The 21390-nt window shown below is 44.6% G+C and overlaps 1 pseudogene; it reads left to right on the top strand.

Moving 5' to 3' along the window:
* The first annotated feature begins 1546 nt into the window (after nucleotides 1-1546).
* LOC134353499 (guanylate-binding protein 1-like) lies at nucleotides 1547-20421 on the top strand (annotated as a pseudogene).
* Nucleotides 20422-21390: the final 969 nt, after the last annotated feature.

Raw genomic sequence — 21390 nt, 5'->3', positions numbered from 1 at the left:
ATCCTATGTCTAAGAATTTCCTGCAGCAATTTCACTACACTTGACATGAGACTCACAGGTCTGTAGTTCCCAAGATTTTACTTTGTTTCCTTCTTACATAGAGGTACAATATTAGCCACTCGCCAGCCTCCAGGTCCTCGCCTGTGGCTAGAGAGGACATGAAGATACTGTTCTAGGCCCCAGCAATCTTGCCTCTTGCCTCCTTCAATAACCTGTGGTAAATCCATCAGGTCCTGGGGACTTATCCACCTTAATACTCATGAGGAGACACAACACTTCCTCCTCCTTGACATTTAAATGCCCTAACATATTTATACATTCTCCTTACCTTGGGCCCTCACGAGGGCCCATAGCTACTGCTTGGCTGTAGAGGAAGTGGGAGGAACCAAAGAAAAAGACTTTCAGGGTGAGGACCAGTTCTGTCAGACAGAGGAGAGTGGTGGTGGAGGGGAATTGATTGGTTCTTTTGTCAAGAAAGAAGCAGGGGGTTTTGAGGCCTTCCTGATGAGGGAGAGACGAATATTGACAGAGTCTCCAGCTTGAAAATGTCTGGATCTGGCAGCAGCTCAGGGCAAACTTGGATCCTGCATACTGGAGTGTTAGAGTTTCTGCAGAGTGGTGAGGAGTTCCCGAAGCACGTTGTCAGGTCTGCCTACAGTTGCTCCCTGATAGGCCAGTGTGGTTTGCAGACATTTGTACTCTGCTGAGTTCATGATGGCTCAATCGTGGTGTAACGCGAGACCTATGGATAGTGGTTAATCCAAGTGCAGAGCAAGGTCCAGAATTAATTCAGACTCAAAGTAAACAAGATGATACAAACAAAATCCAAAAGCAAAAATCACAAACAGCAGTACTAGAAATGGAACTCCTATGATTGAGCACTGAGTGCTCAGTAGGAGGCCATTAAGTACAGACTTTCCATGAAGGAATGTGGCAGGCAATAATTGGCAGTCTGAGTCTCTGATGGACAGTGGCAGTTAACCATACTCTGGGGAATTGGAGCGCTGGATCTTGGATGCCTGCCGCTGCTCAGTCAGGACCATGACAAAATCACAACAGATCCCTTGGAGTGAGTAACAGAAGGGTTCTTTGTGGTGTTATGTTATACAACAATAGACAGCTGGGGGTGAGTTACAGGCTGAGACCTAATCCAGGGGTTTGGCGGTTTCATATAGAAAATAAACAGATCACTGGGAGTGCTTTAGAGGTTTGGATCCAATGCAGGGATTTGGGGAGATTATATGCTGAAGAACAGATTCCCAACAGTTAGTTACAGGCCATAGTCTATTTCAGATGTCCAGAGGGAGTATATATAAAGTAACAAAACTCTGGGAGTAATTTAGAGGCTGGGATATGATCCATGGTATTGGGAGTTGGTAACTGCAGATTAACAGTTTCCGGTGAGTAAATTAAAGTTTGTGATCTACTCCATGGGTTCAGGATTGAGATGCAGGTGTTTTGCTGATGTGCTCTGTGTCTTGTCTGTTCCATTCATTTTGATTCAAACTTTGTGTGATTCCCTTGCTTTGACTTTGTAGACATTTCGGGAAACAACTGTCAGATGTCAGTGACCAGGGACCCTGCTGCCAACAAGATGGAAATGGAGAAACCCTTGCAGCTGGTTTGTAACAAGGACGGGAAGCTACAGCTTAACCCAGAGGCTCTGAGGGTCCTCCAGTCCATTGAGGATCCAATGGTTGTTGTGGCTGTGATTGGTGCTGCTCGTACAGGGAAGTCCTACCTCATGAATTGTCTCGCGGGAGACAAGAATGGTAAGAGCAGTGGCTGTACACTTCCACCTCTAACCTTCCACCTTTATTTACTTTTGCTCTTGTAGAAATTATCCTGAGACCTGGGACACACAGAGCACACTTGCATTGTCAAGCTGTCAGTAGTGGGAGATGTACTGGAGACATCCATTGGTGTCACGTTGGTGTTCCCATCACTGTTTTGGACAATGGATCGAGGGACATCTGGGGAATTTAAACAGCTTGCTTCATATCTCGGATGCAGAGAGATCACTTGTCTCATTAATGGTGACCAGAGTTGCTTGCTGTAAAACTGACTCTAGGTGGACTATCAATCGTTCTTTTACACAAAATCTACAACAATCTCTTTTATTCTTCCCATGTTCTCAACAATTCCCCCCAAACCCTATCGCTGTCTCACAAACGAGGGATGGTGTACTCACAACCTCTATGTCTTTGTCTATGGAATTTGGCATTTGTATTTGGAAAGTTTACCTCTCTGCCTTTCTATCTCTCTCCCTCTGCAGGATTCTCAGTGGGTTCATCTCTCCAGTCTCACACCAAAGGAATCTGGATGTTGTGTCAATTCCTTCCTCAGAGACCCAATGAGGTCCTCTTGTTGTTGGACACCGAGGGTCTGGGAGATGCTGAGAAGGTTAGTCCCTCCTTCACAACTATCACCCTCCTCAGAACAGTGGTTTCATTACCAAATGGGTAACCCACAGACAGGGGAAATATCCACAGACCAGAGTACAAATTCCTCCACAGGCAGTGTGAACGTTGAAATGCTGTTTACAATCTAGATTTAAAGTAAAAATTAATGAATTATTTTATGAATTAACTGACATTCTTATCACAGGTTCATGCTGAGCTTCAGGGAGGAATTATGTCATCTTTTTCATTGAAACTGCATATGGTCCAAGACCATTACCTACTCCGTTTCCTGTCCCACCCACACCAATTCCCATCCTCATCCTCCCAAATGAAAAGGATGTTAAGATGCCATGAGAATGTGCTCTCTCCCAGCACTGTGGTGGAGAGCACTGGCCAAGATTGTATCTGTAAGTCTTTCCTTGACCATACACCTGCTCCTAGTTGCGTTGACTGGAAGCATACTGTGGAGTGAAGCCTCACACACCAACCTCTGAAAACATTGAGCAAGAAATGTCCAGATGCTTATCTATTAGACTGATCTCTGAGCAAAAGCCCCCACTAACTGTTTGTCTGTTCACCTGCAGGGAGACAGCCACAATGATAATTCCATCTACTCACTGGCAGTTCTTCTGAGCAGCGTCCTCATTTACAATGGGCAAAAAAACATAGACCAGAAATCCCTGCAAGACATACAGTATCCTTCACTGGTGTCTCTCAGTCCCTCTCTTTCAGGGTGATATCTCTACAGTGACCACTGTCTCTCAGTACCTCTCTTTCGGGAATATCTGCACAGTGACCGATGTCTCTCAATCCCACTCTCTTGGGGAGATATTGTAACATCTGTCTCCCTCTGTGGGATACCTGTGTACAGACTGATGTCTCTCTGTCCTTTCTTTCGGCATATATCTGTACACTGACCATTGTCTCTCAATCACAGAGTCATTGAGTTATACAGCAGGGAAAGCATCCCTTCAGCCATGCTTGTCCATGCCGACTAAAATGTATTCTCAAGCTCATTCCATTTTCCAGCACGTTCCCATATCCCTCTGAATTCTCATCATCTTCAGACCTGTCCACGTACTTCACAAATGTGTCTGATGTACGTGCCTCATCCATTTCCCCTGCTGGCTGGTTCAATAGAATCACCACCCTTTGTCAATATGAATTGACATTTCAGGTTCTTATTAATCATTTCACTTTATCCATAATAGTATATCCTGTAGTTTTCATTTCCCCAACCTTGCAAACAAAGACCACTGATCCTATCAATGCCCTTCATGATTTTGTTATTACACCTGTGAGATCACCACTCAGTCTTCTATGCTCCGAAGAATAAAGGCCAAGTTGTTTAACTTCTCAATTCCATTACTCCTGGCAACATCCTTCTAAATGTTTCATTGTACTCTTTCTGGTTTAATCACATCCTTGCTATAACTGTGTGACCAAAACTGTACACAATTCTCCAAGTGTAACCACACTAATGCTTCGTACAATCACAGTGTCACCATCCACTTCAATTATAGTTTGTTAACTGATGACGGCCAGTCTGCCCAAAATTTCTTCACTCCCCCATCCTCTCTACTTTAAGGGAACCATACACCTCCACTCCAAAGGGACTTGGAGCCCTTGCATTTAATGTAAAACTCCTGCAATGATCAGTCCTTCCAAAATGTAACTCTACGTACTTATCTGAATTCCGTTTGGCATTCCTGAGCCCAGCTGCCCAGCTGACCAAGATCCCACTGCACTTGCTGGTACTCATCTTCACTGTCCACCGTGACAGTGAACTAATCCTTGAGAACTGTGCCCATCTCCAGCAGTTCCACAAATACATTTCCATCTTGCTCTTTCTGGTGCTCTAGTCCAGTGGTCCCCATTCACCAGGCCTCAAAGCATGTGCTACTGGTCTGTGAGGAAACGATATTATTTGGTGGTATGAAGCAATATAAGTCAGCTGCACCTTTCCTCATTCCCTGTCACGTCCACTGTTGAACTTGAACGTACGCGAGGTCATCAGTCGGTATGAGTAAAAAAGAAACGTCGCTTGAGAGTTTCTTTAGAAGAGGTGGTTGGGGAGATAAAAGGCCTAACAATGATGATAACACAGAGACAATTGAGGCAGAGACTGCAAAAAAAAGAAAGCTTCCTTCAACAGAAAATATGATGAGTCGTACATAAAATATGGCTTTATTGTGATAAGTGATTCACATGCTCCAAGCCCCCAGTGTGTGATATGTGGAGGCAAGCTGTCTAATGAGGCAATGAAGCCCTCAAAACTACTTTGGCACCTTGAGTCCAAGCACCCTGCTCTAAAAGACAAACCTGTTGAGTTTTTTGAGAGGAAATAACGTGAGCAAGCGGGACAGAAGCAAGTGGTGAGAGCAACCACCTCCACAAATGCTGCTGCTCTGAGAGCATCGTACTTAGTGGCTATCTGTGTGACATCTTCAACCTGCTCAATGAATTCGGTTTGTCACTTCACGGGAGAATGAAAACAAAGGAGGGGAGGAGAAAATGGCGGCGTGATGCGGCGCGCATGGCCGCTCAGAAATGATATCGGTATTTGTTAAGTAGGTACTGTGCACAATCCTGATTTGATGGAGACTGACGTGAGAAGCACAGAGGAACATCTGGAGAACTTCTGAAATGCCGCTTCGCTGCCGCTGCTACTGTGCGATCGAGAATCTCCGGAGGGGAAGGCTCCAAATCCTCGGCTTTGCCTATTGCCTGTTGCCGGAGCCGGGATCGAAGCGCTCAGCAGAGATGGTGCTTGATGCTCGATGTCGGAGGGCTGGTCGGAGGCTTGAAATTCTCGGATGGTCTCAAGAGTCGGCTGTGGTCGGGTGCTTCCAGGGCGCTGCATCGGCAAGTTTGCAGCGCTGGAAGCTCATGGCAGGAAGAGAGTTTTTCTTCCTTCTACCGTCTGCGTGAGATGATGGGACTTTCGAGAGACTCTGAGACTTTTTTTTACCTTGCCCATGGTCTGTTCTTTATCAAATTACTGTATTGCTTTGCACTGTTGTAACTATATGTGGTTTTTTGTCAGTTTTTCAGTCTTGGTTTGTCTTGTGTTTCTGTGATATCATTCTGGAGGAACATTGTATCATTTCTTAATGCATGTATTATTAAATGACAATAAAAGAGGACTGCGCGTCCTCATAATCTAATCTTCAAATTGGCAGATAAAGTGTCTGCTTTCAAAGCCAAACTGGAACTGTGGGGACGACGAGTGGACAGGGGCATATTTGACTTGTTCCCAACATTAACTGTGATTTTCTGAGAGACTGAGGCTGCACTGTCTTTCTCACAGCTGGTGCGCGATCACCCATCTTCGCTGTCAGCAGAATTCGAGCGTTATTTCCCAACCGCAAATGACCCAAGATGTGCAAAGGAATGGGTCTATGACCCATTTGTGAATGCCCCCGGTGAATCATCCATGTCAGCACAAGAAGAAGATCAACTTCTTGAGCTTGCAAATGACGGTGGGCTGAAAAGTATGTTTAACATAACATCCCTGCTGGCATTCTGGATCAAAGTCAAGGCCGAATATCCTGAAATAGCCACGAAAGCACTGAAAACGTTGCTTCCATTTCCAACATCATATCTCTGTGAAGCAAGATTTTCTGCAATGAATGCAACGAAAACTAAATTGCGGAATAGACTGAACATAAGAAACCCCCTTCGAGTATCGCTGTCTCTCATCACCCCTTGATTGGACCATCCCGTTGCAGGGAAACAAGCCCACACCGATATTGGTGTGTTGCAATGATTTTATATGTTCATACGAGGAAAATATGCGCTGTGTGTTTAATATCCAAACATTACTTGAAATGTTATAATGCTATGGACTTATAAGTGACTTATAATTGACTTATCACTATATTCATGGGAGGAAAATATGTGTTGTGTGTTCAATATTAACTTCGTTAGATAAACAGTTTTAGAAACAAAATTGAGTGTATTATTAGCCAATTATAAGTGACTTATAGTTTCACCTATATTCCGGTTGTGATTAACACCCCCCAACTCGGTCGGCCAGTCCGCAAGAATACTGTCAATATTAAACCGGTCCGCGGTGCTAAAACGGTTGGGGACCCCTGCCCTAGTCGCCCCATTTTACTCTTTTTTCATTAATATATTTGTAAAGTCACTTAGAATTCTTCTTAATTTTCTTAGCTAAAGTCAGCCCTATCTCCCTGTTGTCCTCCAAATTTCAGCTTGCGTTTACTCTGGCATACTCCATATATGTTCAATGATTCACTAGATCCAAGCTGCCTGCATCTTCATCAACACCTCCTCTTTTCATGACCAGAATTACAATAATCCTTGACATCCAGGGTTCTCTACTACCAGCAAGAATGAGTCTATAATGACTGGTGCTACTCAGTCTCTCTCCGTCTCTCTCTCAGGGGAAAATCTGTATATTGACCAGCGTCTCTCGGTTCTTCTCTCTCAGGGGCAGATCTGTACAGTGACTGACATTCCTCACTACTTTCCTGCCAACCAATCATTCCGTTATCCTTGATGTTGCTCCCAGTTTTGTGACTGAACTGTCTAAGCGGATCCTGATGAAGTCCCAGACCGATGGCTGTAACAGTTGGGACTATGTCCGTTTCTTCCCTGAATTTGTCTGGGTGATCCGTGATTTGACACTGGATATGAACATCGATGGAAAAGATGTGACTCCGAATGAGTACCTGGAGCACAGTCTGAAACTGAAGGACAGTGAGTATGTGACAGTGCCAGTCTCTGAGGAGATAGGGTGAACTTGGAAATGGGCCAGAGAAGGGAGGGAGCAGGGTTGAATTCAATTTGTGAGAGGGTGGTGGAGGAAGGGTGTATTGGAGGGGTCATGACCGCTACCTGCCAATCAAGGTTTGACCCCTCTTTGCCCATCAATGCACACCTAACCATTGGCCCCTTTGATTAGCCTTGTACTTGACCTTGGGTGATTGGCCTTTGTAATCAGCTTAACCCTGCTGGCACTGAGCCATTGGCTTCCCTGTGAATCACCTGGGCTGGACTCATCAGCCCTGCTGCACTATAAAGGAAGCCACGCGTGCTTGACCCTTTCTCTTGTTGCAGGAAGTATGGGAGACAGAGAGAGATGATGAGAAATAAATTAAGGGAGTTGGGGATGCAGGAATTCACATTAAAAGGGTTGCTGGGCATGGGTGAGAGAGCACAAGCCCGGGTATTTTTAGCGTTTTTAAGGGGTACAGGGGTTTTTTATAGAATATGACGAATAAACAGGAATAGGATACTAGGACGGTCAAAGATGGGAGGGTGAAGTGTAGGTTTGTATATGTGTGTGTGTGTGTGTGTGTGTGTGTGTGTGTGTGTGTGTGTGTGTGCGCGCGCGCGCGCGTGCGATTGGGTGAAGGGATTTAGAATGTATGTCTAGTGCACATTCTGGAGCAGAGGGTGGCGGTAATGCACCATTAAGCTGGATGCCAACCGCCGTAAAACAAGATACAGACAGTCAGACCCTTTCTCTTTTTTGCTACCTCTGAGGGACATCCCTGCCATAGGTGAGTTGTGCATTAAGTAGGGTTGAGGTGTGGGTATTGTCCCTAATATCATAAGAGCCGTGCCCGCACAGAGTCAAGGGGTGTCGGGTGTTGTATTGACTTTTCCCTTGGTTGTGTGTGTGTGTAGTTTGTTCTGACGCGATTTTATTAATTGTCCGCGTGTTTTATTGCTGATCTGACTACTGTAAATTGTGTGTGTGTGCGTGTTGCTTCTGTTGCCATTTTCCCACACTTGCCTTCTGTAAATAAAATCCTTTACTACCAAGGCTGCGTGTCCAGAGTCCTTGTCCATGAGACTTATTGAATCTGTTTCCTCACTTACAACAAAGGGGCAATCTGTTACCTTTGAGAATCTGAGCGCACAAACTCCAGGGTCTCCCAGCTCATTCGCATCTCTCATTCCCCACTTACTCTGCATTTCCCTGCCCTGTTCTCATTCACATTCCCCGCAATATTCTGTTTCCCATGTACACCGTCGTCTGGTTTGATGGTATAAATGTACCACTCAGACACAGCTGACAGCAGTTTCATCTGATTGGCTGGGTGCCACTCTCCCACACACACGCCCTTCTCAAACAATATGATCCTCAACTACCCTGTATGACACCAATGTCACATCATTCTCCTCCATGACAAGTCACCCATGACCCAACTACAACGTACTTGATGCCCCTCCCACACATCCTGTCCTTCACCATCACATCTTGTAAACTGCCTCCCCTCTGTTTCCTTCCTGTCCTTCCCCTATTCCTCCCCACAGCCCTGTGGGTAACAGTCACCATGTTGGGAATGGGAGAACAGACTCAGTGAGGGTGATTCCTACCTGATTCCTGGTTCTTTTTTACAGGTGAGATCAGTGAGCAGGACAAGGAATATAATGAACTCCGCAGGTGTATCCGCAATCATTTTCCCTCACGTCGCTGCTTTCCATTTCCCATTCCCACAACCCGGAAGAAACTCAAGCAGCTCCAGGAATTGGAGGACAAGGATCTGGATGAGGAGTTTGTTATGGAGCGGCAGAAACTCACTAATTACATTCACACCCACATGAAAGTCAAGAGAGTTGTTGGGGGTCAGCTGCTTACGGGCAGGAGTGAGTAATTGGGCAGAAACTCACCACCTCTGATTCAGTATAACACACTAATGTGGAATGAGAAAATCTGCAGAAGCTGGAAATCCAAAACAACACACACAAAATGCTGAAGGAGCTCAGCAGGGCAGGCAACATGTATGGAAAGGAATAAACAGTCTCTATTTCGTACTGCGACTCTTCCTTGGGACTGGAACGGAAGGGGCGAAATCAGAATAAGGAAATGATGTAGGGGGAGGAAGAGGTACAAAGTGAAACCAGGAGAGGGAGAGTGGTGAAGAAAGGAGCTGAGAAGTTGATTGGTGAAACAGTTAAAGGGTTGGAGAAGGGGGAATCTTATAGGAGGAGACTGAAGACCATATAAGAAAAGGAAGGGGAAGGAGAACCATGTGGAGGTGATAGGCAGGTTAGGAGGTGTGAGAGTGAAACAAGAATGGAGAATGGTGAAGGAGATGGGTGGGGGTGGTTGGGCTATACCAGATGTTTAAGCATTCTATGTTCATGCCAACAGGTTGAGCACCTTCACTCTGTCCTCCACAAAAAGCAGGATTTCCCAGTAGCCATCCATTTCAGTTCTACTTCTATTCCCATTTTGAACATGTCAGTGAGCGGCCTTCTTCTATTGCCATAATGAGGCCAGATCATATTCTGTCTGGGTAGCCTCCATTCTGATGGCATGAACATCGATTTCTCTAACTTCTTCCCTGCCCATCACCTCCCTTTGTTGCTCTTCCCCCTTCCCTTTCTTCCATGATTTTCTACCCTCTCATTTCAGATTTTCCCTACTCCAGCCCTTTATCTCTTCCACCAATCAACTTTCCAGCTCTTTACTTCTCCTCCTCCTCCTCTCCTGTTTCCACCTATCACCTGCCACCTTGGACTTCTACCCCCCCCCCCCCCACCACCCACTTTCTTATTCTGATTTCTCCCCTTCCTTTCCAGTCCTGATGAAGGGTCTTAGCCCAAAACACTCACCTGGAATGGGAATATATTATTGGAGTACATGGGAATGTGGACAGTGAGATTGAAAGGGAAGAGATTTGAAGGTGCACAAGTGAGATGTACAAGGGATGTGAGTGAGAAGGTATTAGGATCCCATTGGAGGTGTGTAGAATGGAAGAGAATTGGAAGATTGCAATCCCTATGGGAATACAAATAATAGGAATGAGTGGGATGGAGTGTAGAGGGGAGTTGTGAATGGAAAGAGATAGAGTCCACTGAGAGTGAATGGGAAGGCTTGGAAATGTGGATCGTGGGAATGAATGGGAAAGGAGTGGGGTCCTATTGGGAGTATGAACAATGGGAGAGAACTGGAGGGGGTGGGAAATAGACGTGAATGAGAACGGGTTGGGTATATTGGATGTGGAGAGTGAGAATTGAGGGTGTGATCAGATCCCCAGGCACTGACCTCCAGAAACATCCTACACAGGACTTGCCGCATTGACCGAGGCATATGTGGGCATGATGGCGGATGGGGTCCTACCGTGTTTGGAGAGCTGTGTCGCCAAATTAGTGGAGGTGGAAAACCAGCAGCAGTAGATGAAGCCCTGAAATTCTTTGATACTGAAATGAAAAAATTCTTAGAATCTGGCTGTCTTACCATGAGCAAACTCATAGAGAATTACAATGCGAGGAGCATAGAGGCATTCAATATCTTCCACAAAAGATCTATGAATAACAACAGTGGCAAACACGTCCAACAGCTGGAGGTGAGCTTCTCATGTTCAATGATTAACAACTGTCTCATCTCTGAACACCAGTCCCTGGACCCAAAACGTAACAAAATAGACTGAGAGACAGACAGTATAGATATCATCCTGAAACTGAGGGGCTGAGAAACACAGAGTAGTGCAGGTCACTTCCTGGGTGAGAGTGGCAGACAGACACCGGTTTGTATATGGATCACTCCTTGTCAGTGTAGCAATCTCTCCGTGAGAAAGAGCAACTCAGAGGTACAGCTAGTGGTCAGATATACCCCAGCGAGAATGGAACTGAGAGAGACTGGTCAGTGTATGGATCTCTCCCTGTGAGAGAGCAACTCAGAGATAAAGTCAGTGTGCAGATCTGCTCCTTAGAGAAAGGGTCTGAGAGATACTGGTCAGTGTACAGATCTCTCCTTAAGATACACCGATTAGTGTACAAATCTCTCCCTGAAAGAGAGGGACTAACGAGGTAATAGAAAGTACCCCTGTGGCTGTGGCTGTCTCCTGTCTGAGTACTGTTGGAGGGGACAGAATACCTGGGGGAAGCAACACTGGCCATGCCTCTGGCATAGAGTCTGGCCCTGCAGCTAAGAAGGGTAGGGAGCAGAAGAGGAGGGCAGTAGTAATAGGGGACACAATAGTTAGGGGGTCAGATAGATGATTCTGTGGACGAAGTCCGGAGACCTGGGTGGTAGTTTGCCTCCCTGGAGCCAAGGTCCAGGATGTTTCTCATCGCGTCCAAGAGATCCTGAAGTGGGAGGGAGAGGAGCCAGAAGTCGTGGTACATATAGGTACAATGACATAGGTTGGAAAAGGGGAGAGGTCCTGAAAGAAGAATATAGGGAGTTAGGAAGGGAGTTGAGAAAAAGGACCACAAAGGTAGTAATCTTCGGATTACTGCCTGTGCTATGTGACACTGAGAGTAGGAATGCAATGAGGTGTAGGATAATTGCGTGGCCGAGGGATTGGATAGTGGGCAGCGATTTGGGTTTTTGGATCATTGGGACCACTATTGGCGCGGGGTGACCTGTACAAAGGGGACGGGTTGCACTTGAATCGTAGGGGGACGAATATCCTGGCGGGGCGATTTGCGAGGGCTACTGAGGTGACTTTAAACTAGAATGGTTGGGGGGAGGGAATCAAATTAAGGAGACTAGGAGAGGGAAGGTTGATGTAGGGGAAAAGGAAGAAAAAGATAACAAAGTTTGCTCCATTAAGGATAAACAGAGAGTGGGAGGTGGAGAGTTTCTTAAATGCATCTATTTTAATGCTAGGAGCATTGTAAGAAAGGTGGATGAGCTTAGAGCATGGAGTGATACCTGGAAATATGATGTTGTAGCTATTAGTGAAACGTGGTTGCAGGAGGCGTGTGATTGGCAACTAAATATTCCAGGATTTCGTTGCTTCAGGAGTGATAGAATAGGAGGGGCAAGAGGGGGAAGTGTTGCATTGCTTGTCAGAGAATATATAACAGCGGTGCTCTGGCAGGGTAGATTAGTGGACTCGTCTAGGGAGGCTATTTGGGTGGAATTGAGGAATAGGAAAGGTGACGCTTATAGGGGTGTATTATAGACCACCTAATGGGGACCGAGAACTGGAGGAGCAAATTTGTAAGGAGATAGCAGAAATTTGCAGTAAGCACAAGGTTGTGATTGTGGAAGATTTTAATTTTCCACACATAGACTGGGAAGCCCATTCTGTAAAAGGGCTGGATGGTTTGGAGTTTGTCAAATGTGTGCAAGATAGCTTTTTGGAGCAATACATAGAGGAACCAACTAGAGAAGGGGCAGTGTTGGATCTCCTGTTAGGGAATGAGATAAGGCAGGTGACGAAGGTATGTGTTGGGAGCACTTCGGGTCCAGTGATCACAATACCATTAGTTTCAGTGCAATTATGGAGAAGGATAGGACTGGACCTAGGATTGAGATTTTTGATTGGAGAAAGGCTAACTTTGAGGAGATGCAAAAGGATTTAGAAGGAGTGGATTGGGGCAATTTGTTTTATGGGAAGGATGTAATAGAGAAATGGAGGTCATTTAAAGGTGAAATTTTGAGGGTACAGGATCTTTATGTTCCTGTTAGGTTGAAAAGAAAGATTAAAAGTTTGAGAGAGCCATGGTTTTCAAGGGATATTGGAAACTTGGTTCGGAAAAAGAGAGGGATCTTCAATAAATATAGGCAGCTTGGAGTTAATGAGGTACTCGAGGAATATAAAGGATGTAAAAAGAATCTTAAGAAAGAAATTAGAAAAGCTAAAAGAAGATACGAGGCTGCTTTGACAAATAGGGTGAAAATAAATCCAAAGGGTTTCTACGGTTATGTTAGTGGCAAAAGAATAGTGAGGGATAAAATTGGTCCCTTGGAGAATCAGAGTGGATGGCTATGTGTGGAGCCAAAAGAGATGGAGGAGATTTTGAACAATTTCTTTTCTTCGGTATTCACTAAGGAGAAGGATATTGCATTGTGTAACGTAAAGGAAACAAGAAGGGTAGTTATGGAAAGTATGACAATTAAAGAAGAGGAAGTACTGGCACTTATAAGGAATGTAAATGTGGATAAGTCTCCGGGTCTGGACAAGATATTCCCTCGGACCTTGAGGGAAGTTAGTGTAGAAATAGCAGGGGCTCTGACAGAAATATTTCAAATGTCAGTAGAAACAGGGATGGTGTCGGAAGATTGACATATTGCTCATGTGGTTCCATTGTTTAAAAAGGGTTCTAAGAGTAAACCTAGCAATTATTGGCCTGTGAGTTTGACGTCAGTGGTGGGTAAATTGATGGAAAGTATTCTTCGAGATGGTATATATAATTATCTGGATAGACAGGGTCTGATTAGGAACAGTCAACATGGATTTGTGTGTGGAAGGTCATGTTTGACAAATCTTATTGAATTTTTTGATGAGGTTACTAAGAAAGTTGACGAGGGTAAAGCGGTGGATGTTGTCTATATGGAATTCAGTAAGGCCTTTGACAAGGTTCCACATGGAAGGTTAGTTAGGAAGGTTCAATTGTTAGGCATTAATATGGATGTAGTAAAATGGATTCAGCAGTGACCAGATGGGAGATGCCAGAGAGTAGTGGTGGATAACTGTGTGTCAGATTGGAGGATGGTGTGTAGCGGTGTGCCTCAGGGATCTGTACCGGGTGCAATGTTGTTTGTCATATATATTAATGATCTGGATGATGGGGTATTAAATTGGATTAGTAAGTATGCAGATGATACTAAGATAGGTGGCATTGTGGATTATGAGGTAGGTTTTCAAAGCTTGCAGAGAGATTAAGGACAGTTAGAAGAGTGGGCTGAAAGATGGCAGATGGAGTTTAATGCTGAAAAATGTGAGGTGCTACATTTTGGTAGGACTAATCAAAATAGGACATACATGGTAAATGGTAGGGCATTGAAGAATGCTGTAGAACAGAGGGATCTAGGAATAATGGTGCATAGTTCCCTGAAGGTGGAATCTCATGTGGATAGGGTGGTGAAGAAAGCTTTTGGTATGCTGGCCTTTATTAATCAGAGCATTGAGTATAGGAGTTAGAATGTAATGTTGAAATTGTATAGGGCATTGGTAAGGCCAAATTTGGAGTATTGTGTGCAGTTCTGGTCACTGAATTATAGGAAAGATGTCAATAAAATTGAGAGAGTACAGAGGACGTTTACTAAAATGTTGCCTGGGTTTCATCTCCTATGTTACAGAGAAAGGTTGAACAAGTTGGGTCTTTATTCTTTGGAGCGTAGAAGGTTGACGGGGGGCTTGATAGAGGTGTTTAAAATTATGAAGGGGAATTGATAGAGTTGACGTGGATAGGCTTTTTCCATTGAGAGTGGGGAAGATTCAAACAAGAGGACATGGGTTGAGAGTTAAAGGACAGAAGTTTAGGGGTAACATGAGGGGAACTTTACTCAGACAGTGGTAGCTGTGTGGAACGAGTTTCTAGCAGAAGTGGTTGAGGCAGGTTCTATGTTGTCGTTTAAAGTTAAATTGGATAGATATATGGACAGGAAAGGGATGGAGGGTTATGGGCTGAGTGCAGGTCGATGGGACTAGGTGAGAGTAGGAGTTCGGCATGGACTAGAAGGGTCAATATGGCCTGTTTCCGTGCTGTAATTGTTATATAGTTATATGGACTGAGAGACACCGGTTAGTGTAGAGATCTGCTCCTTGGAGACAGAGATTGTGAGACACTGGTCAATGTACAATGCTTGGTCCTCTAGTTTACTGTATAACTTTCCTTCACTCTCAGGAGATGATGAATTCCACTTTCAAGTCTCTCATGGCCAAGATCAAGGAAAAGTCACAAGAGCAATGCAAGGCTCTTCTAGCAAAAGAAATGTCATCAATTAAAGAAAACCTGGCATCTGGACATTACCAGAGACCTGGTGGTTTCTAAAAGCTGAAGGCAGAACTTGATAAGGCCATCAAGCAGTATGAAGAAAAGACGAAGAATGAGATGGAGGTGTGTTCAATATTATAGAGAAAGGCATTTACTTTCCAATTCTCAGAGCTTTTCTTTCCTCTGCCTTACTAGGGTTCTGAAAACTCCCCCCTCTACTTCCTTCCATTCACCCAGCAAAAGTGAATTTGATTTCCACTCTCTGAAACATCTGGAATGGCATTAACTGGTTGTAGTGAGTCTGTGATCAGGAAACCAGTTATGTTACTCTATCAGTGATTGGATTTCAGTGGGTAAGGTTTCTCAATGATGGGGGGGATGAAAGCCTGTGAGATTGGGGGATAGGATTCCATGGGTGAGAAGAGTTAATGATGGGGGAGATGTCTGTGGGATGTGAGAGGATACAGTGGGTGAAGAGTTCGTGATCAGCCAGAGTATCCATGGGCTGTGGGAATTATCTTTTTAACGCTGGATTTCAAAACCTTCCAATCTCTCCCCTAAAAAATGTTAACTTTCTGCTTCCACTGTGCTTCAAAGGAGAAAGTTCCAAAAACCAATCAGGCATTGAGAGAAAAAAATGTTTGTGTCATATCTCTGTTGATCAATCCATCTTTTTTATTTAATTCAGCTTGCGGTTCACGACCATTGCCCATACACTAACCAATCCAGTCCATGACTCCTAGTTTTAGGTTTTCACAAAGAAGTGTCTAGCCCCATTTGTCCTACCTTTTCTCATAAGGTAACCTGTCCTTCCAGGTATCAGTCCAGGAACCCATCGCTGAACTGCTTCCAGTGTGTTAGTGTTAAAGGAGACCTATACAGTGCAAAAGCTGATATAACTGAAGTATTCCCCTTCCACTTTTGTTACACACTCTATCTCTCCCACTTACTTGCATACAAACATTTTGCGAATCTTGCACTAGGACACCCAGATCTCTCTACATCTCAGAACTTCACAACCTCTCCCATTTGGATAATGTGCTTCTATTTATTTTTCTGTCATAATCGATATTTTGCATTATCCCACAATGTGCTCGATTTGCCTGATCCGTGTCCATTCACAGAACCCATCTCTCTAATCTCATCACCTCTGTGTGTCATTTTTACAACTTATCCTTGTGTAATTTAAAAGCATGTTCTGCTTTCATTCAATGCCACTGTATAAATTGCGTGTAGTGTCCAATTGTGGTCTTACCAATTTCCTGTCGATTGGTAAGAGGAGTTTTCTAATTGTGTATCAATCCTTTGCACTAGACATTCGATGGTGAGAGCCCGTCTCTGATCTCTTGTGGACTGGTGTGGTGGGAGAGATTTGGACATGAATGATTGTATTTTGTCTTCTCTGCAGGGGTTGGCTGTCCTCACCCACTTCCTGGAAGAAGAAAAACCTCGTCTAGACCAGGTACAGGAGATGGACAGTGGGATGACAGAGGAACAAATGCATGTCTCTGGTGAGAAAATAAACAAAATGCTCAAAATATTGAGGTCAGGGTGTATCTGTAGATTTAAAATTAACTCTTTGAGTCTGAAAACTAAAAATGCGAAACACTCCTGCTGGGTACTTCACCTCAGAGTTCATCAGAAGGACCAAAGTCATAGTGAGATCAGGGAGGGGTATGCTGATGTTCTTGGACACATTCACAAGAAGAAAAAGTTGGTGTTGGGTTTCTTGAAGAGCATATATAGAAATCCAGAGTGGCTGCCCAAGAGGAGGAGGTTGAGGCAGGAGTAAGGGTTATCAGTGAGGAGTGGGTAATCCTTGTTGAAGAGATATAGGTGCAGAGACAACAGAAGGGGTTGGCATATGATGTTATTGGAACTCGAGCATAAATACCAACTCATTCACCTTTTATTGTGCACTGGTCATTTATTTTTGATGTGTATTGATGATATGTCTTTGCCCAAAATGGTATTGCTGCCACACGAAAACAAATTCACATCATATGTTGGTGATAATAATCCTGATTCTGAATTCTGAACTCATTGAAGTGTCAGAACATGGAGGAGAAGGAATAGCCCTTGCTAAGGACAGAACACTCTACTTCAGAGAGAGAAAGGTCAGACATTCTATTGAAGACATGGCAGGAGGTGAGGTTGGAGTCAGGGGTAGGTGGAGGATTAGAGGAAGTGTAGGAAGTAGGGAGGTAAAAAGAAGAGGGCTCAGAGGGGTTAAGAGGTTGTGGGATGCTGGGAGTCATGGGAGACCAGGAGTGAGTGGGGAAAGATGTTAGAAGATGAGGAGCAGTAGGACCCGCTGATGGCATTAAGTAATAACATTACAGTGGCAGAGCCATGTTAGAATATCCAATGCATGTTAGAATAGATCGGCAGGTGTGATGGGACTTGCTCATTAAGTGGATAGATCAAATTTGTCGAGACAGTTTTGAGGAAGACTTAATGGAATGCATCTGTGATAGCTTTCTAAAAAAGTCTTTTACTGAACCTACAAGGGAATGTGCTATCTTTTCCTCATCCTGGGTAATGAGAGAAGGTAGCAACCTTGTAGTTAGAGGTCATCTTGGAAAGGGTGATCAGAGTGTAATTGAATTTCTCATACAAATGGAGAGTCAATAGTTTAATCCAAACCCAATGTATTATACTGAAACAAGGGAGAATACAACAGGATAAGAGGCAATTTGGCTGGTGTAGATTAGAAACACAGTCCACATGGAGTGGGACCCCAGTATATACCCCGATTGTGGCTGTGCGTGAAGGGAATGGAAAACATCAGTTGGACACCAACCCCTCTCATGGGGTAGAGTAAGGGTGTTCCAGTGGTTGTTTTGCCCAGTGTTACTGCTGGGGCAGTGAACTGGATAAAGAGGAGGACACAGGCAATAAAGATTGGGTTTTACATTCAGACTCTAGGGTAGCCTAGAGCTGCCCATTTTGGAATGAGGAATATTTTCCCCGGACTTGTTTACCAGGGTTCAGAGACTGGGTGAAGAGCTGCGGTGAAACTTGCTCCTCGCTACCTCAGGGCATGGCTCTGGATAAACTTTCTGAGCCAGGAACAATGACCCATACTTTGATCTGACACCTGATGTTGAGAGGGTCTCTCCCTTGTGGTCACCAACAGGATCAGATTCCCCAGAGGTTTCTGAGGATTTCTCCACCACTAATCCTGGGGTTAGGATTGTGTTGGAGTTGGAACAAGCTGGTGGGTTTGGGACACCCGCTGCAGAGACAGGAATGCACGTGTCAGCTGTGAGTGACTTCTGCCTGGAGGGTGACAGGTACTTATGGTAGTTGGGGTGTTGTTGTCCATAGACAGTGAGGAGATGGATTGCCATGTGTCCTGTATGATAATTCCTCTCATCCTAGTCCCTGGAAAAAGATGTTAATGGCTATTTACTTCTAGTATGGAAATGGCATAGCTCATGAGGTGTGTCCACACCATTCTCCTATACACCTGCTGCTGTGCTCGGACACCACCTGTTGTGGGCAGAGCTCATTCTATCACGAATGTGGGCAGGGTCCACAAACCGGCACTTTAACAACTAGCACTTTAGTAGGCTGGAGAACAGCCCATTTCAAAGATTTCTTCTGACTGTTGTGAGAGACGGAGAGGGAGAGCAGGGGAGTTTCCCCCTCCCTAATGGACATGGGCAAACCTCACACTTGTCTCTTCTGTCAGGAGTATATTTGGCAGCCGACTAAGGAGTGGATGAGATTGAAGAAGAGGAGAGAGATGAGACTTTAAATATGTTGCTTTTGATTGCATGCATATTTGCAAAGAATAATCTGAAAAAATTCTAAAAATGGCTTTTTGGAAAGAAAAGAGGTTGATCAATGATGTCCTTCTTTTAAGAATGGAATTTCCCTCCCTCCACTATTGAGGCTGCAATCACCTGCATCTCTTCCATTTCCTGAATAAACACACTCACCCATGTTCCTGTAGTCTTAACAGTGTTATGGTATCTTTTGCCCTTACCTACCACCCCATCAGCCTCTACATTCAGCACATTATCCTCTGCAACATCTGCCATCTCCAAAGGGATCCTACAATTAAACATATCTTCACCAGCCCTCTCCTCTTTCTGTAGGGAACACTCCCATTCATTCGTCTCTAAACCCCCACCTGCATCCACCCCCACCAAATAATCTCCCCCGGCACTTATCCCTGCAAGCGGCTTAACTGACACAGCTGCCCATACACCTCCTCTATCATCTCCATTCCAGACCCCAAACAGTCCTTCAAGGTGAGACAACACTTCACATGCAACTCTGCTGGAGTTATTTATTGTATCCGGTCCCGATACAGCCTACTCGACATTGGTGAGACCCATTGTAAATTGGGTCTCAGCTTCGTCGAGTACCTCCACACCATACGTCACAAATGGCCAAACATTTTGATTCCAATTGTCATTCCGACATGTTGGTCCATGGCTTCATCTTGTGCAAAGAAGAGGCCCCTCTCAAGGTAGAAGAATAACAACTTATATTCTATCTGGGAGATCTCCAACCTGATGACATGAATGTTGATTTCTCCTTCTGGAAAAAAAAATTACCCCCACTTCTTCCTCTATACCCAACACTGACTTCTTCTCACCTGCTTATTACTACCCCCTGGGTTCCCTCCTCCTTCCCTTTCTCCTATGGTCCACTCTCTTCTCCTATCAGATTGCTTCCTGTCCAGCCCTTGACCTTTCCCACCCACCTGGATTCACCTATTACCTTCCAGCTAGTATCTTTCCGCTCCTTCTACCTTTTTATTGGGGCATCTTCCCCCTTCCTTCTCAGTCCTGAAATCAGGACATGGGTGAAATGTTGACTGTCTGTTCATTTCCATAGATGCTGCCTGACCTGCTGAGTTCCTCCAGCATTTTGTGTGTGTTGTCTTAGGCGGAGCAGTGAGTGAATCTCCCTCTTAGTGTCCTGTCACACATACATAAAGAAATGACCCCCTTCACCACTCTGCACAAACTAATCAATTCATCCTCTGCCCCTTTTGTCAGCTTTGGAAGAGGAGCTCTCAAGGATAAAATGTGAGATAGAGAAGATGAAACAGGAGAGGAAGGCAGTTGAGGAACACAGGAAGAAGGAAATCATGGAGCAGATCTTGAAAATGTTTGAGGAGAGTAAAGAATGCAGTATGGAGGAGCTGAAGAAAGCCATGGAGCATACAAGGAGTGAGATGGAGAAATACAAAGTTGAAGGCAGAACGGAGGATGCAGAAAGGGCTCAGCAGAGGTACAAGTACCTGGAGAAGAAATATGAAGAGGCATCAAAATGGAGTTTCATGAAATTCATAAAGGAGAATGCTGCTGAGTTCCGGCTGTGGTGCGAAATCACAGGCTAAGTGGTAAAACCATTTACATCCTGATCAAAAAAGATGTATGGTTTATAAATCAGTCCACAGCACCAACCCTGTGACATCCCTAACAGATTCCATCCGCACCCACCCCCTCGCCCTGCCCCGCACCCCTAGTCTGATCAATGAACTGGTCCCCAAATATTGTCCACCCCACACATTCCACATCCAATCCCCAGCCAGATATTGTGGGCTCACACACTAGATCGTTTAAAGTGGAGTCAGGAACTTCCCCCAGTTTATCCACAGATTTCAGCTGGTGAATCTCAGAACCCCACGAACGTGAATGAGATTATCATTTCCCCATGACCCTGTGTCATATGTCCCACTCACTAAATCCCCTCACACAGCCTACGGTCACTAAATCCTCTATTTCATATTTGAACCCGTGCATAAGAAACACGCCACACAATAATTTTGCCTGATAACTTTTCTTAATTAATCATGATTAGTTCAAACATGTCAAACAATTCTTGTTACTTTTTAGACTCACAACCTCTACTTGTGTTCATACATTATCTTTTCCAGGTGAACATGTGTAGATTTCAATGCAGTGAGTTCTTCTCCGAGACAGGGTTGTGGACATTTCTTCTGCAATTGTTGGACTCTGGTGTTACCTTCACCAAATATCTCCTCATGCACCATTTTATGCATTCCGGACTCTGCCTAGTTATTGGTAGCTAATCATGAAGCTACATGTCCAGTTCTTATCCATGTTTTTTTTCAATCCTCTCATATACCTGTCTACACTGTACCACAATTACCTGAATTATTGGTTCTTTGATTATAAGGGGGTCTGTTTATATTTGGACGATTCATAAAACTCTCCCTGGCGCAGAATGTCAGCTCCCACATCCTCCTTATCTGCTGGTTCAGTGTTCTGGGTCAGCGGTCAGCTCTATTCAACACTGACCCTGTGTTGATAATGTCTATCAATTCTCATCCTGTTGCCCCTGC

Source organism: Mobula hypostoma, chromosome 11 (assembly GCF_963921235.1).
Source record: "Mobula hypostoma chromosome 11, sMobHyp1.1, whole genome shotgun sequence".
Taxonomy (NCBI): Eukaryota; Metazoa; Chordata; class Chondrichthyes; order Myliobatiformes; family Myliobatidae; genus Mobula; species Mobula hypostoma.
This window is presented reverse-complemented; position numbering and strand designations above follow the sequence as displayed.